Raw genomic sequence first — 12,970 nt, forward strand, 5'->3', positions numbered from 1 at the left:
ACTATGGAGGAGTGCGGGGCGTACGGAGAGGAGTGCGGGGTGTACGGAGACGTCCTCTTCTCTCTTCTCATTCTATCATTACTACGGAGGAGTGCGGGGTGTACGGAGAGGAGTGCGGGGCGTACGAAGACGTCCTCTTCTCTCTTCTCATTCTATCATTACTACGGAGGAGTGCGGGGTGTACGGAGAGGAGTGCGGGGCGTACGGAGACATCCTCTTCTCATTCTATCATTACTAAGGAGGAGTGCAGGGCGTACGAAGAGGAGTGCGAGCTGTACGGAGAGGAGTGCGGGTGTACGGAGACGTCCTCTTCTCTTTCTATCATTACTATGGAGGAGTGCAGGGCGTACGGAGAGGAGTGCGGGGAGTACGGAGACGTCCTCTTCTCTGGTCTCATTCTATCATTACTAATGAGGAGTGCAGGGCGTACGGAGAGGAGTGCGGGTCGTACGGAGACATCCTCTTCTCTCTTCTCATTCTATCATTACTATGGAGGAGTGCGGGGCGTACGGAGAGGAGTGCGGGCGTACGGAGACGTCCTCTTCTCTTTCTATTGTTACTATGGAGGAGTGCAGGGTGTATGGAGAGGAGTGCGGGGTGTACGGAGACATCCTCTTCTCATTCTATCATTACTATGGAGGAGTGCAGGGTGTATGGAGAGGAGTGCGGGGTGTACGGAGACATCCTCTTCTCTCTTCTCATTCTATTGTTACTATGGAGGAGTGCGGGCTGTACAGAGAGGAGTATGGGCCGTACGGAGACGTCCTCTTCTCTCTTCTCATTCTATCATTACTATGGAGGAGTGCGGGGTGTACGGAGACATCCTCTTCTCTCTTCTCATTCTATTGTTACTATGGAGGAGTGCGGGCTGTACAGAGAGGAGTATGGGCCGTACGGAGACGTCCTCTTCTCTCTTCTCATTCTATCATTACTATGGAGGAGTGCAGGGTGTATGGAGAGGAGTGCGGGGCGTACGGAGACGTCCTCTTCTCTCTTCTCATTCTATCATTACTACGGAGGAGTGCGGGGTGTACGGAGAGGAGTGCGGGGCGTACGGAGACATCCTCTTCTCTTGTCTCATTCTATCATTACTAAGGAGGAGTGCAGGGTGTATGGAGAGGAGTGTGGGCCATACAGAGACGTTCTCTTCTCTCTTCTCATTCTATCATTACTATGGAGGAGCGCAGGGTGTATGGAGAGGAGTGCAGGGCGTACGGAGACGTCCTCTTCTCTCTTCTCATTCTATCATTACTATGGAGGAGTGCGGGGCGTACGGAGAGGAGTGCGGGGTGTACGGAGACGTCCTCTTCTTGTTCTATCGTTACTATGGAGGAGTGCAGGGCGTACAGAGAGGAGTGTGGGGTGTACGGAGAGGAGTGCGGGGTGTACGGAGAGGAGTGCGGGTCTTACAGAGATGTCCTCTTCTCACTTTTCATTCTATCATTACTATGGAGGAGTGCGGGGCGTACGGAGAGGAGTGCGGAGTGTATGGAGATGTCCTCTTCTCTCTTCTCATTCTATCATTACTATGGAGGAGTGCGGGGCGTACGGAGAGGAGTGCGGGGTGTACGGAGATGTCCTCTTCTCATTCTATTGTTACTATGGAGGAGTGCGGGGTGTACGGAGAGGAGTGCGGGGTGTACGGAGAGGAGTGCGGGGTGTACGGAGATGTCCTCTTCTTGTTCTATCGTTACTATGGAGGAGTGCAGGGCGTACAGAGAGGAGTGTGGGGTGTACGGAGAGGAGTGCGGGGTGTACGGAGAGGAGTGCGGGTCTTACAGAGATGTCCTCTTCTCACTTTTCATTCTATCATTACTATGGAGGAGTGCAGGGGGCGTACGGAGAGGAGTGCAGGGTGTATGGAGAGGAATGTGGGCCGTACGGAGACGTCCTCTTCTCTCTTCTCATTCTAATATTACTATGGAGGAGTGCAGGCTGTATGGAGAGGAGTGTGGGGCATATGGAGACGTCCTCTTCTCATTCTATCATTACTATGGAGGAGTGCAGGGTGTATGGAGAGGAGTGCAGGGCGTACGGAGACGTCCTCTTCTCTCTTCTCATTCTATCATTACTATGGAGGAGTGCGGGGTGTACGGAGAGGAGTGCGGGTGTACGGAGACGTCCTCTTCTCTCTTCTCATTATAATATTACTATGGAGGAGTGCGGGGTGTACGGAGAGGAGTGCAGGGCGTACGGAGACGTCCTCTTCTCTCTTCTCATTCTATCATTACTATGGAGGAGTGCGGGGTGTACGGAGAGGAGTGCAGGGCGTACGGAGACGTCCTCTTCTCTCTTCTCATTCTATCATTACTATGGAGGAGTGTGGGGTGTACGGAGAGGAGTGCGGGGCGTACGGAGACGTCCTCTTCTCTTGTCTCATTCTATCATTACTAAGGAGGAGTGCAGGGTGTACGGAGAGGAGTGTGGGCCATACAGAGACGTTCTCTTCTCGTTCTATCGTTACGATGGAGGAGTGTGGGGTGTATGGAGAGGAGTGTGGGGCATACGGAGACGTCCTCTTCTCTCTTCTCATTCTATCATTACTATGGAGGAGTGTGGGGTGTACGGAGAGGAGTGTGGGGCATACGGAGACGTCCTCTTCTCTCTTCTCATTCTATCATTACTATGGAGGAGTGCGGGGCGTACGGAGAGGAGTGCGGGTCATACGGAGACGTCCTCTTCTCTCTTCTCATTCTATCATTACTATGGAGGAGTGCAGGCTGTATGGAGAGGAGTGTGGGGCATACGGAGACGTCCTCTTCTCATTCTATCATTACTATGGAGGAGTGCAGGGTGTATGGAGAGGAGTGCAGGGCGTACGGAGACGTCCTCTTCTCTCTTCTCATTCTATCATTACTATGGAGGAGTGCGGGGTGTACGGAGAGGAGTGCGGGGTGTACGGAGACGTCCTCTTCTCTCTTCTCATTATAATATTACTATGGAGGAGTGCGGGGTGTATGGAGAGGAGTGTGGGGCGTACGGAGACGTCCTCTTCTCTCTTCTCATTCTATCATTACTATGGAGGAGTGCGGGGTGTACGGAGAGGAGTGCAGGGCGTACGGAGACGTTCTCTTCTCATTCTATCATTACTATGGAGGAGTGCGGGGTGTACGGAGAGGAGTGCGGGGCGTATGGAGACGGCCTCTTCTCCCTTCTCATTCTATCATTACTATGGAGGAGTGCAGGCTGTATGGAGAGGAGTGTGGGGCATACGGAGACATCCTCTTCTCTCTTCTCATTCTATCATTACTATGGAGGAGTGCAGGGTGTATGGAGAGGAGTGCGGGGAGTACGGAGACGTCCTCTTCTCTCTTCTCATTCTATCATTACTACGGAGGAGTGCGGGGTGTACGGAGAGGAGTGCGGGGCGTACGGAGACGTCCTCTTCTCTTTCTATCATTACTATGGAGGAGTGCAGGGTGTACGGAGAGGAGTGCGGGTCGTACGGAGACATCCTCTTCTCATTCTATCATTACTAAGGAGGAGTGCAGGGCGTACGGAGAGGAGTGCGAGCTGTACGGAGAGGAGTGCGGGTGTACGGAGACGTCCTCTTCTCTTTCTATCATTACTATGGAGGAGTGCAGGGTGTACGGAGAGGAGTGCGGGTCGTACGGAGATATCCTCTTCTCTCTTCTCATTCTATCATTACTATGGAGGAGTGCGGGGCGTACGGAGAGGAGTGCGGGCGTACGGAGACGTCCTCTTCTCTGGTCTCATTCTATCATTACTAAGGAGGAGTGCAAGGCGTACGGAGAGGAGTGCGGGTCGTACGGAGATATCCTCTTCTCTCTTCTCATTCTATCATTACTATGGAGGAGTGCGGGGCGTACGGAGAGGAGTGCGGGCGTACGGAGACGTCCTCTTCTCTTTCTATTGTTACTATGGAGGAGTGCGGGGTGTACGGAGACATCCTCTTCTCTCTTCTCATTCTATTGTTACTATGGAGGAGTGCGGGCTGTACAGAGAGGAGTATGGGCCGTACGGAGACGTCCTCTTCTCTCTTCTCATTCTATCATTACTATGGCGGAGTGCAGGGTGTATGGAGAGGAGTGCGGGGCGTACGGAGACGTCCTCTTCTCTCTTCTCATTCTATCATTACTACGGAGGAGTGCGGGGTGTACGGAGAGGAGTGCGGGGTGTACGGAGACGTCCTCTTCTTGTTCTATCGTTACTATGGAGGAGTGCAGGGCGTACAGAGAGGAGTGTGGGGTGTACGGAGAGGAGTGCGGGGTGTACGGAGAGGAGTGCGGGTCTTACAGAGATGTCCTCTTCTCACTTTTCATTCTATCATTACTATGGAGGAGTGCAGGGGGCGTACGGAGAGGAGTGCAGGGTGTATGGAGAGGAATGTGGGCCGTACGGAGACGTCCTCTTCTCTCTTCTCATTCTAATATTACTATGGAGGAGTGCAGGCTGTATGGAGAGGAGTGTGGGGCATACGGAGACGTCCTCTTCTCATTCTATCATTACTATGGAGGAGTGCAGGGTGTATGGAGAGGAGTGCAGGGCGTACGGAGACGTCCTCTTCTCTCTTCTCATTCTATCATTACTATGGAGGAGTGCGGGGTGTACGGAGAGGAGTGCGGGGTGTACGGAGACGTCCTCTTCTCTCTTCTCATTATAATATTACTATGGAGGAGTGCGGGGTGTACGGAGAGGAGTGCAGGGCGTACGGAGACGTCCTCTTCTCTCTTCTCATTCTATCATTACTATGGAGGAGTGCGGGGTGTACGGAGAGGAGTGCGGGGTGTACGGAGACGTCCTCTTCTCTCTTCTCATTCTATCATTACTATGGAGGAGTGCAGGGCGTACGGAGAGGAGTGCGGAGTGTATGGAGATGTCCTCTTCTCTCTTCTCATTCTATCATTACTATGGAGGAGTGCGGGGCGTACGGAGAGGAGTGCGGGTCATACGGAGACGTCCTCTTCTCTCTTCTCATTCTATCATTACTATGGAGGAGTGCGGGGTGTATGGAGAGGAGTGCGGGGCGTACGGAGACGTCCTCTTCTCTCTTCTCATTCTATCATTACTATGGAGGAGTGCGGGGCGTAAGGAGAGGAGTGCGGAGTGTACGGAGACGTCCTCTTCTCTTTCTATCATTACTACGGAGGAGTGCGGGGTGTACGGAGAGGAGTGCGGGGTGTACGGAGATGTCCTCTTCTCATTCTATTGTTACTATGGAGGAGTGCGGGGTGTACGGAGAGGAGTGCGGGGTGTACGGAGAGGAGTGCGGGTCTTACAGAGATGTCCTCTTCTCACTTTTCATTCTATCATTACTATGGAGGAGTGCAGGGGGCGTACGGAGAGGAGTGCAGGGCGTATGGGGAGGAGTGCGGGGTGAACGGAGACGTCCTCTTCTCTCTTCTCATTCTATCATTACTATGGAGGAGTGCAGGCTGTATGGAGAGGAGTGTGGGGCATACGGAGACGTCCTCTTCTCATTCTATCATTACTATGGAGGAGTGCAGGGTGTATGGAGAGGAGTGCAGGGCGTACGGAGACGTCCTCTTCTCTCTTCTCATTCTATCATTACTATGGAGGAGTGCGGGGTGTACGGAGAGGAGTGCGGGGTGTACGGAGACGTCCTCTTCTCTCTTCTCATTATAATATTACTATGGAGGAGTGCGGGGTGTACGGAGAGGAGTGCGGGGTGTACGGAGACGTCCTCTTCTCTCTTCTCATTATAATATTACTATGGAGGAGTGTGGGGTGTATGGAGAGGAGTGTGGGGCGTACGGAGACGTCCTCTTCTCTCTTCTCATTCTATCATTACTATGGAGGAGTGCGGGGTGTACGGAGAGGAGTGCAGGGCGTACGGAGACGTTCTCTTCTCATTCTATCATTACTATGGAGGAGTGCGGGGTGTACGGAGAGGAGTGCGTGGCGTATGGAGACGGCCTCTTCTCCCTTCTCATTCTATCATTACTATGGAGGAGTGCGGGGCGTATGGAGACGGCCTCTTCTCCCTTCTCATTCTATCATTACTATGGAGGAGTGCAGGCTGTATGGAGAGGAGTGTGGGGCATACGGAGACATCCTCTTCTCTCTTCTCATTCTATCATTACTATGGAGGAGTGCAGGCTGTATGGAGAGGAGTGTGGGGCATACGGAGACATCCTCTTCTCTCTTCTCATTCTATCATTACTATGGAGGAGTGCAGGGTGTATGGAGAGGAGTGCGGGGAGTACGGAGACGTCCTCTTCTCTCTTCTCATTCTATCATTACTACGGAGGAGTGCGGGGTGTACGGAGAGGAGTGCGGGGCGTACGGAGACGTCCTCTTCTCTCTTCTCATTCTATCATTACTACGGAGGAGTGCGGGGTGTACGGAGAGGAGTGCGGGGCGTACGGAGACGTCCTCTTCTCTTTCTATCATTACTATGGAGGAGTGCAGGGTGTACGGAGAGGAGTGCGGGGCGTACGGAGACGTCCTCTTCTCTCTTCTCATTCTATCATTACTACGGAGGAGTGCGGGGTGTACGAAGAGGAGTGCGGGGAGTACGGAGACGTCCTCTTCTCTCTTCTCATTCTATCATTACTACGGAGGAGTGCGGGGTGTACGGAGAGGAGTGCGGGGCGTACGGAGACGTCCTCTTCTCTTTCTATCATTACTATGGAGGAGTGCAGGGTGTACGGAGAGGAGTGCGGGGCGTACGGAGACGTCCTCTTCTCTCTTCTCTTTCTATCATTACTACGGAGGAGTGCGGGGTGTACGAAGAGGAGTGCAGGGCGTACGGAGACGTCCTCTTCTCCCTTCTCATTCTATCATTACTACGGAGGAGTGCGGGGTGTACGGAGAGGAGTGCGGGTGTACGGAGACGTCCTCTTCTCTTTCTATTGTTACTATGGAGGAGTGCGGGGTGTACGGAGAGGAGTGTGGGCCGTACGGAGACGTCCTCTTCTCTCTTCTCATTCTATTGTTACTACGGAGGAGTGCGGGGTGTACGGAGAGGAGTGCGGGTGTACGGAGAGGAGTGTGGGCCGTACGGAGACGTCCTCTTCTCTCTTCTCATTCTATTGTTACTACGGAGGAGTGCGGGGTGTACGGAGAGGAGTGCGGGTGTACGGAGACGTCCTCTTCTCTTTCTATTGTTACTATGGAGGAGTGCGGGGTGTACGGAGAGGAGTGTGGGCCGTACGGAGACGTCCTCTTCTCTCTTCTCATTCTATCATTACTATGGAGGAGTGCAGGGTGTATGGAGAGGAGTGCGGGGCGTACGGAGATGTCCTCTTCTCTCTTCTCATTCTATCATTACTACGGAGGAGTGCGGGGTGTACGGAGACGTCCTCTTCTCATTCTATTGTTACTATGGAGGAGTGCGGGGTGTATGGAGAGGAGTGCGGGGCGTACGGAGACGTCCTCTTCTCTCTTCTCATTCTATCATTACTACGGAGGAGTGCGGGGTGTGCGGAGAGGAGTGCGGGGCGTACGGAGACATCCTCTTCTCTCTTCTCATTCTATCATTACTACGGAGGAGTGCGGGGCGTACGGAGAGGAGTGCGGGGTGTACGGAGACGTCCTCTTCTCTTGTCTCATTCTATCATTACTAAGGAGGAGTGCGGGGTGTACGGAGAGGAGTGTGGGCCATACAGAGACGTTCTCTTCTCGTTCTATCGTTACGATGGAGGAGTGCGGGGTGTTTGGAGAGGAGTTTGGGGCATACGGAGACGTCCTCTTCTCTCTTCTCATTCTATCATTACTATGGAGGAGTGCGGGGCGTACGGAGAGGAGTGCGGGGTGTACGGAGACGTCCTCTTCTCATTCTATTGTTACTATGGAGGAGTGCGGGGTGTACGGAGACGTCCTCTTCTTGTTCTATCGTTACTATGGAGGAGTGCAGGGCGTACAGAGAGGAGTGCGGGGTGTACGGAGAGGAGTGTGGGGTGTACGGAGACGTCCTCTTCTCTCTTCTCGTTCTATCATTACTATGGAGGAGTGCAGGGGGCGTACGGAGAGGAGTGCAGGGCGTACAGAGAGGAGTGCGGGGTGTACGGAGAGGAGTGTGGGGTGTACGGAGAGGAGTGTGGGGTGTACGGAGACGTCCTCTTCACTCTTCTCGTTCTATCATTACTATGGAGGAGTGCAGGGGCGTATGGGGAGGAGTGCGGGGTGTACGGAGACTCTTTTATAGTATTTCGGTAATAATAATTTTGGTGGTAAAATATTCAGATTGTTGGAACTCTTCTGGCGGGGAGAGGAGCGCGGGGTGTGTGGAGGGGGAGAGAAGAGCGGGGCGAGGAGGGAGACGATAGCGGGGTGAAGGGGGAGAGGGGTGAGGAGGGAGACGAGTGCGGGGTGAAGGGGGGAGAGGGGTGAGGAGGGAGACGAGTGCGGGGTGAAGGGGGGAGAGGGGTGAGGAGGGAGACGAGTGCGGGGTGAAGGGGGGAGAGGGGTGAGGAGGGAGACGAGTGCGGGGGTGAGGAGGGAGACGAGTGCGGGGGAGCGAGGAGGGAGACGAGTGCGGGGGAGCGAGGAGGGAGACGAGTGCGGGGGAGCGAGGAGGGAGACGAGTGCGGGGGAGCGAGGAGGGAGACGAGTGCGGGGGAGCGAGGAGGGAGACGAGTGCGGGGGAGCGAGGAGGGAGACGAGTGCGGGGGAGCGAGGAGGGAGACGAGTGCGGGGGAGCGAGGAGGGAGACGAGTGCGGGGGAGCGAGGAGGGAGACGAGTGCGGGGGGAGCGAGGAGGGAGACGAGTGCGGGGGAGCGAGGAGGGAGACGAGTGCGGGGGGCGAGGAGGGAGACGAGTGCGGGGGGGCGAGGAGGGAGACGAGTGCGGGGGGGCGAGGAGGGAGACGAGTGCGGGGGGGCGAGGAGGGAGACGAGTGCGGGGGGGCGAGGAGGGAGACGAGTGCGGGGGGGCGAGGAGGGAGACGAGTGCGGGGGGCGAGGAGGGAGACGAGTGCGGGGGGGCGAGGAGGGAGACGAGTGCGGGGGGCGAGGGAGGGAGACGAGTGCGGGGGGAGGCGAGGAGGGAGACGAGTGCAGCGCGGGGGTGAGGAGGGAGAGGAGCGCGGAGAGAGGAGGGGAGAGGAGTGCGGGGAGAAGAGTGCGGAGAGTGAGGAGTGCAGAGGGTGAGGAGTGCGGAGGGTGAGGAGTGCGGAGGGTGAGGAGTGCGGAGGGTGAGGAGTGCGGAGGGTGAGGAGTGCGGAGGGAGAGGAGTGCGGAGGGAGAGGAGTGCGGAGGGTGAGGAGTGCGGAGGGTGAGGAGTGCGGAGGGTGAGGAGTGCGGAGGGAGAGGAGTGCGGAGGGAGAGGAGTGCGGAGGGAGAGGAGTGCGGAGGGAGAGGAGTGCGGAGGGAGAGGAGTGCGGAGGGTGAGGAGGGAGAGGAGTGCGGGGGAGGAGTGTGGGGTGAAGGGGGAGAGGGTGAGGAGGGAGACGAGTGCGGGGGAGCAAGGAGGGAGACGAGTGCGGGGGAGCGAGGAGGGAGACGAGTGCGCGGGGAGGCGAAGAGGGAGACGAGTGCGCGGGGGAGGCGAAGAGGGAGACGAGTGCGCGGGGGAGGCGAAGAGGGAGACGAGTGCGCGGGGGAGGCGAAGAGGGAGACGAGTGCGCGGGGAGGCGAAGAGGGAGACGAGTGCGCGGGGAGGCCGAAGAGGGAGACGAGTGCGCGGGGGAGGCGAAGAGGGAGACGAGTGCGCGGGGGAGGCGAAGAGGGAGACGAGTGCGCGGGGGAGGCGAAGAGGGAGACGAGTGCGCGGGGGAGGCGAAGAGGGAGACGAGTGCGCGGGGGAGGCGAAGAGGGAGACGAGTGCGCGGGGGAGGCGAAGAGGGAGACGAGTGCGCGGGGGAGGCGAAGAGGGAGACGAGTGCGCGGGGGAGGCGAAGAGGGAGACGAGTGCGCGGGGGAGGCGAAGAGGGAGACGAGTGCGCGGGGAGGCGAAGAGGGAGACGAGTGCGCGGGGGAGGCGAAGAGGGAGACGAGTGCGCGGGGGAGGCGAAGAGGGAGACGAGTGCGCGGGGGAGGCGAAGAGGGAGACGAGTGCGCGGGGGAGGCGAAGAGGGAGACGAGTGCGCGGGGGAGGCGAAGAGGAGACGAGTGCGCGGGGGAGGCGAAGAGGGAGACGAGTGCGCGGGGGAGGCGAAGAGGGAGACGAGTGCGCGGGGGAGGCGAGGAGGGGAGACGAGTGCGCGGGGGAGGCGAGGAGGGAGACGAGTGCGCGGGGGAGGCGAGGAGGGAGACGAGTGCGCGGGGAGGCGAGGAGGGAGACGAGTGCGCGGGGGAGGCGAGGAGGGAGACGAGTGCGCGGGGGAGGCGAGGAGGGAGACGAGTGCGCGGGGGAGGCGAGGAGGGAGACGAGTGCGCGGGGGAGGCGAGGAGGGAGACGAGTGCGCGGGGGAGGCGAGGAGGGAGTCGAGTGCGGGGGAGGAGTGTGGGGTGAGGAGGGAGAGGAGCGCGGGGGTGAGGAGGGAGAGGAGCGGGGGGGGTGAGGAGGGAGAGGAGCGCGGGGGGGTGAGGAGGGAGAGGAGGCGCGGGGGGTGAGGAGGGAGAGGAGCGCGGGGGGGTGAGGAGGGAGAGGAGCGCGGGGGGGTGAGGAGGGAGAGGAGTGCGGAGAGAGGAGTGCGGAGAGAGGAGTGCGGAGAGAGGAGTGCGGAGAGAGGAGGTGCGGAGAGAGGAGTGCGGAGAGAGGAGTGCGGGGGTGAGGAGGGAGAGGAGTGCGGAGGGAGAGGAGTGCGGAGGGTGAGGAGTGCGGAGGGTGAGGAGGGAGAGGAGTGCGGAGGGTGAGGAGTGCGGAGGGTGAGGAGGGAGAGGAGTGCGGGGAGGAGTGTGGGGTGAGGAGGGAAAGGAGCGCGGGGGGTGAAGAGGGAGAGGAGCCCGGAGAGAGGAGGGAGAGGAGCCCGGAGAGAGGAGGGAGAGGAGTGCGGGGGGTGAGGAGGGAGAGGAGTGCGGGGGGTGAGAGTGAGAGGAGCTTGGAGGGAGAGGAGTGCGGGGGGTGAGGAGTGAGAGGAGCTTGGAGGGAGAGGAGCACGGGGTGTGGAGGGAGAGGAGTGCTGGGAGAGGCGTGCGGGGTGAGAGGAGTGCGGGGTGAGGAGGGAGAGGAGTGCGGGGGTGAGGAGGGAGAGGAGTGAGGAGGGAGAGGAGTGCGGGGAGAAGAGTGCGGGGAGAAGAGTGCGGAGAGAGGAGTGCGGGGAGAAGAGTGCGGAGAGAGGAGTGCGGAGAGAGGAGTGCGGAGAGAGGAGTGCGGAGAGAGGAGTGCGGAGAGAGGAGTGCGGAGAGAGGAGTGCGGGTGGTGAGGAGGGAGAGGAGTGCGGGGAGAAGAGTGCGGAGAGAGGAGTGCGGGGGTGAGGAGGGAGAGGAGTGAGGAGGGGAGGAGGTGATGGGGGTGAGAAGGGAGAGGAGTGCGGGGGGGTGAGGAGGGAGAGGAGTGCGGGGAGTGAGGGAGAGGAGGGGGGGTGAGGAGGGAGAGGAGTGCGGGGAGTGAGGAGGGTGAGGAGTGCGGGGGGGTGAGGAGGGAGAGGAGTGCGGGGAGTGAGGAGGGAGAGGAGTGCGGGGAGTGAGGAGGGAGAGGAGTGCGGGGAGTGAGGAGGAGAGGAGTGCGGGGAGTGAGGAGGGAGAGGAGTGCGGGGAGTGAGGAGGGAGAGGAGTGCGGGGAGTGAGGAGGGAGAGGAGTGCGGGGGGGTGAGGAGGGAGAGGAGTGCGGGGGGTGTGGAGGGTGAGGAGTGCGGAGGGAGAGGAGTGCGGGGGTGAGGAGGGAGAGGAGTGCGGGGGTGAGGAGGGAGAGGAGTGCGGGGGTGAGGAGGGAGAGGAGTGCGGGGGGGTGTGGAGGGAGAGGAGTGCGGGGGGTGTGGAGGGAGAGGAGTGCGGGGGGGTGAGGAGTGCGGTGGGGGGGGAGGGAGAGGAGTGCGGTGGGGGGGAGGGAGAGGAGTGTGGGGAGTGAGGAGGGAGAGGAGTGCGGGGGTGAGGAGGGAGAGGAGTGCGGGGAGTGAGGAGGGAGAGGAGCGGGGGTGAGGAGGGAGAGGAGTGCGGGGAGTGAGGAGGGATAGGAGCACGGGGTGTGGAGGGAGAGGAGCGCTGGGAGAGGCGTGCGGGGTGAGAGGAGTGCGGGGTGAGGAGGGAGAGGAGTGCGGGGGTGAGGAGGGAGAGGAGTGAGGAGGGAGAGGAGTGCGGGGAGAAGAGTACGGGGAGAAGAGTGCGGAGAGAAGAGTGCGGAGAGAGGAGTGCGGAGAGAGGAGTGCGGAGAGAGGAGTGCGGGTGGTGAGGAGGGAGAGGAGTGCGGGGAGAAGAGTGTGGAGAGAGGAGTGCGGGGGGTGAGGAGGGAGAGGAGTGAGGAGGGAGAGGAGTGAGGGGGGTGAGAAGGGAGAGGAGTGCGGGGGGGGTGAGGAGGGAGAGGAGTGCGGGGGGGGTGAGGAGGGAGAGGAGTGCGGGGAGTGAGGGAGAGGAGGGGGGTGAGGAGGGAGAGGAGTGCGGGGAGTGAGGAGGGAGAGGAGGGAGAGGAGTGCGGGGGAGGAGTGTGGGGTGAAGGGGGAGAGGGGTGAGGAGGGAGACGAGTGCGGGGGAGCAAGGAGGGAGACGAGTGCGGGGGAGCGAGGAGGGAGACGAGTGCGCGGGGAGGCGAAGAGGGAGACGAGTGCGCGGGGAGGCGAAGAGGGAGACGAGTGCGCGGGGGAGGCGAAGAGGGAGACGAGTGCGCGGGGGAGGCGAAGAGGGAGACGAGTGCGCGGGGGGAGGCGAAGAGGGAGACGAGTGCGCGGGGGAGGCGAAGAGGGAGACGAGTGCGCGGGGGAGGCGAAGAGGGAGACGAGTGCGCGGGGGAGGCGAAGAGGGAGACGAGTGCGCGGGGGAGGCGAAGAGGGAGACGAGTGCGCGGGGGAGGCGAAGAGGGAGACGAGGCGCGGGGGAGGGAGGGAAGAGGGAGACGAGTGCGCGGGGGGAGGCGAAGAGGGAGACGATGTGCGCGGGGGAGGCGAAGAGGGAGACGAGTGCGCGGGGGAGGCGAAGAGGAGACGAGGGCGGGGAGGCGAGGAGGGAGACG

The sequence above is a fragment of the Lithobates pipiens genome, unplaced genomic scaffold (genome assembly GCF_037356315.1).
Source record: "Lithobates pipiens isolate NorthernLeopardFrog02 unplaced genomic scaffold, aLitPip1_a1.2 Scaffold_8, whole genome shotgun sequence".
Classification (NCBI taxonomy): Eukaryota; Metazoa; Chordata; class Amphibia; order Anura; family Ranidae; genus Lithobates; species Lithobates pipiens.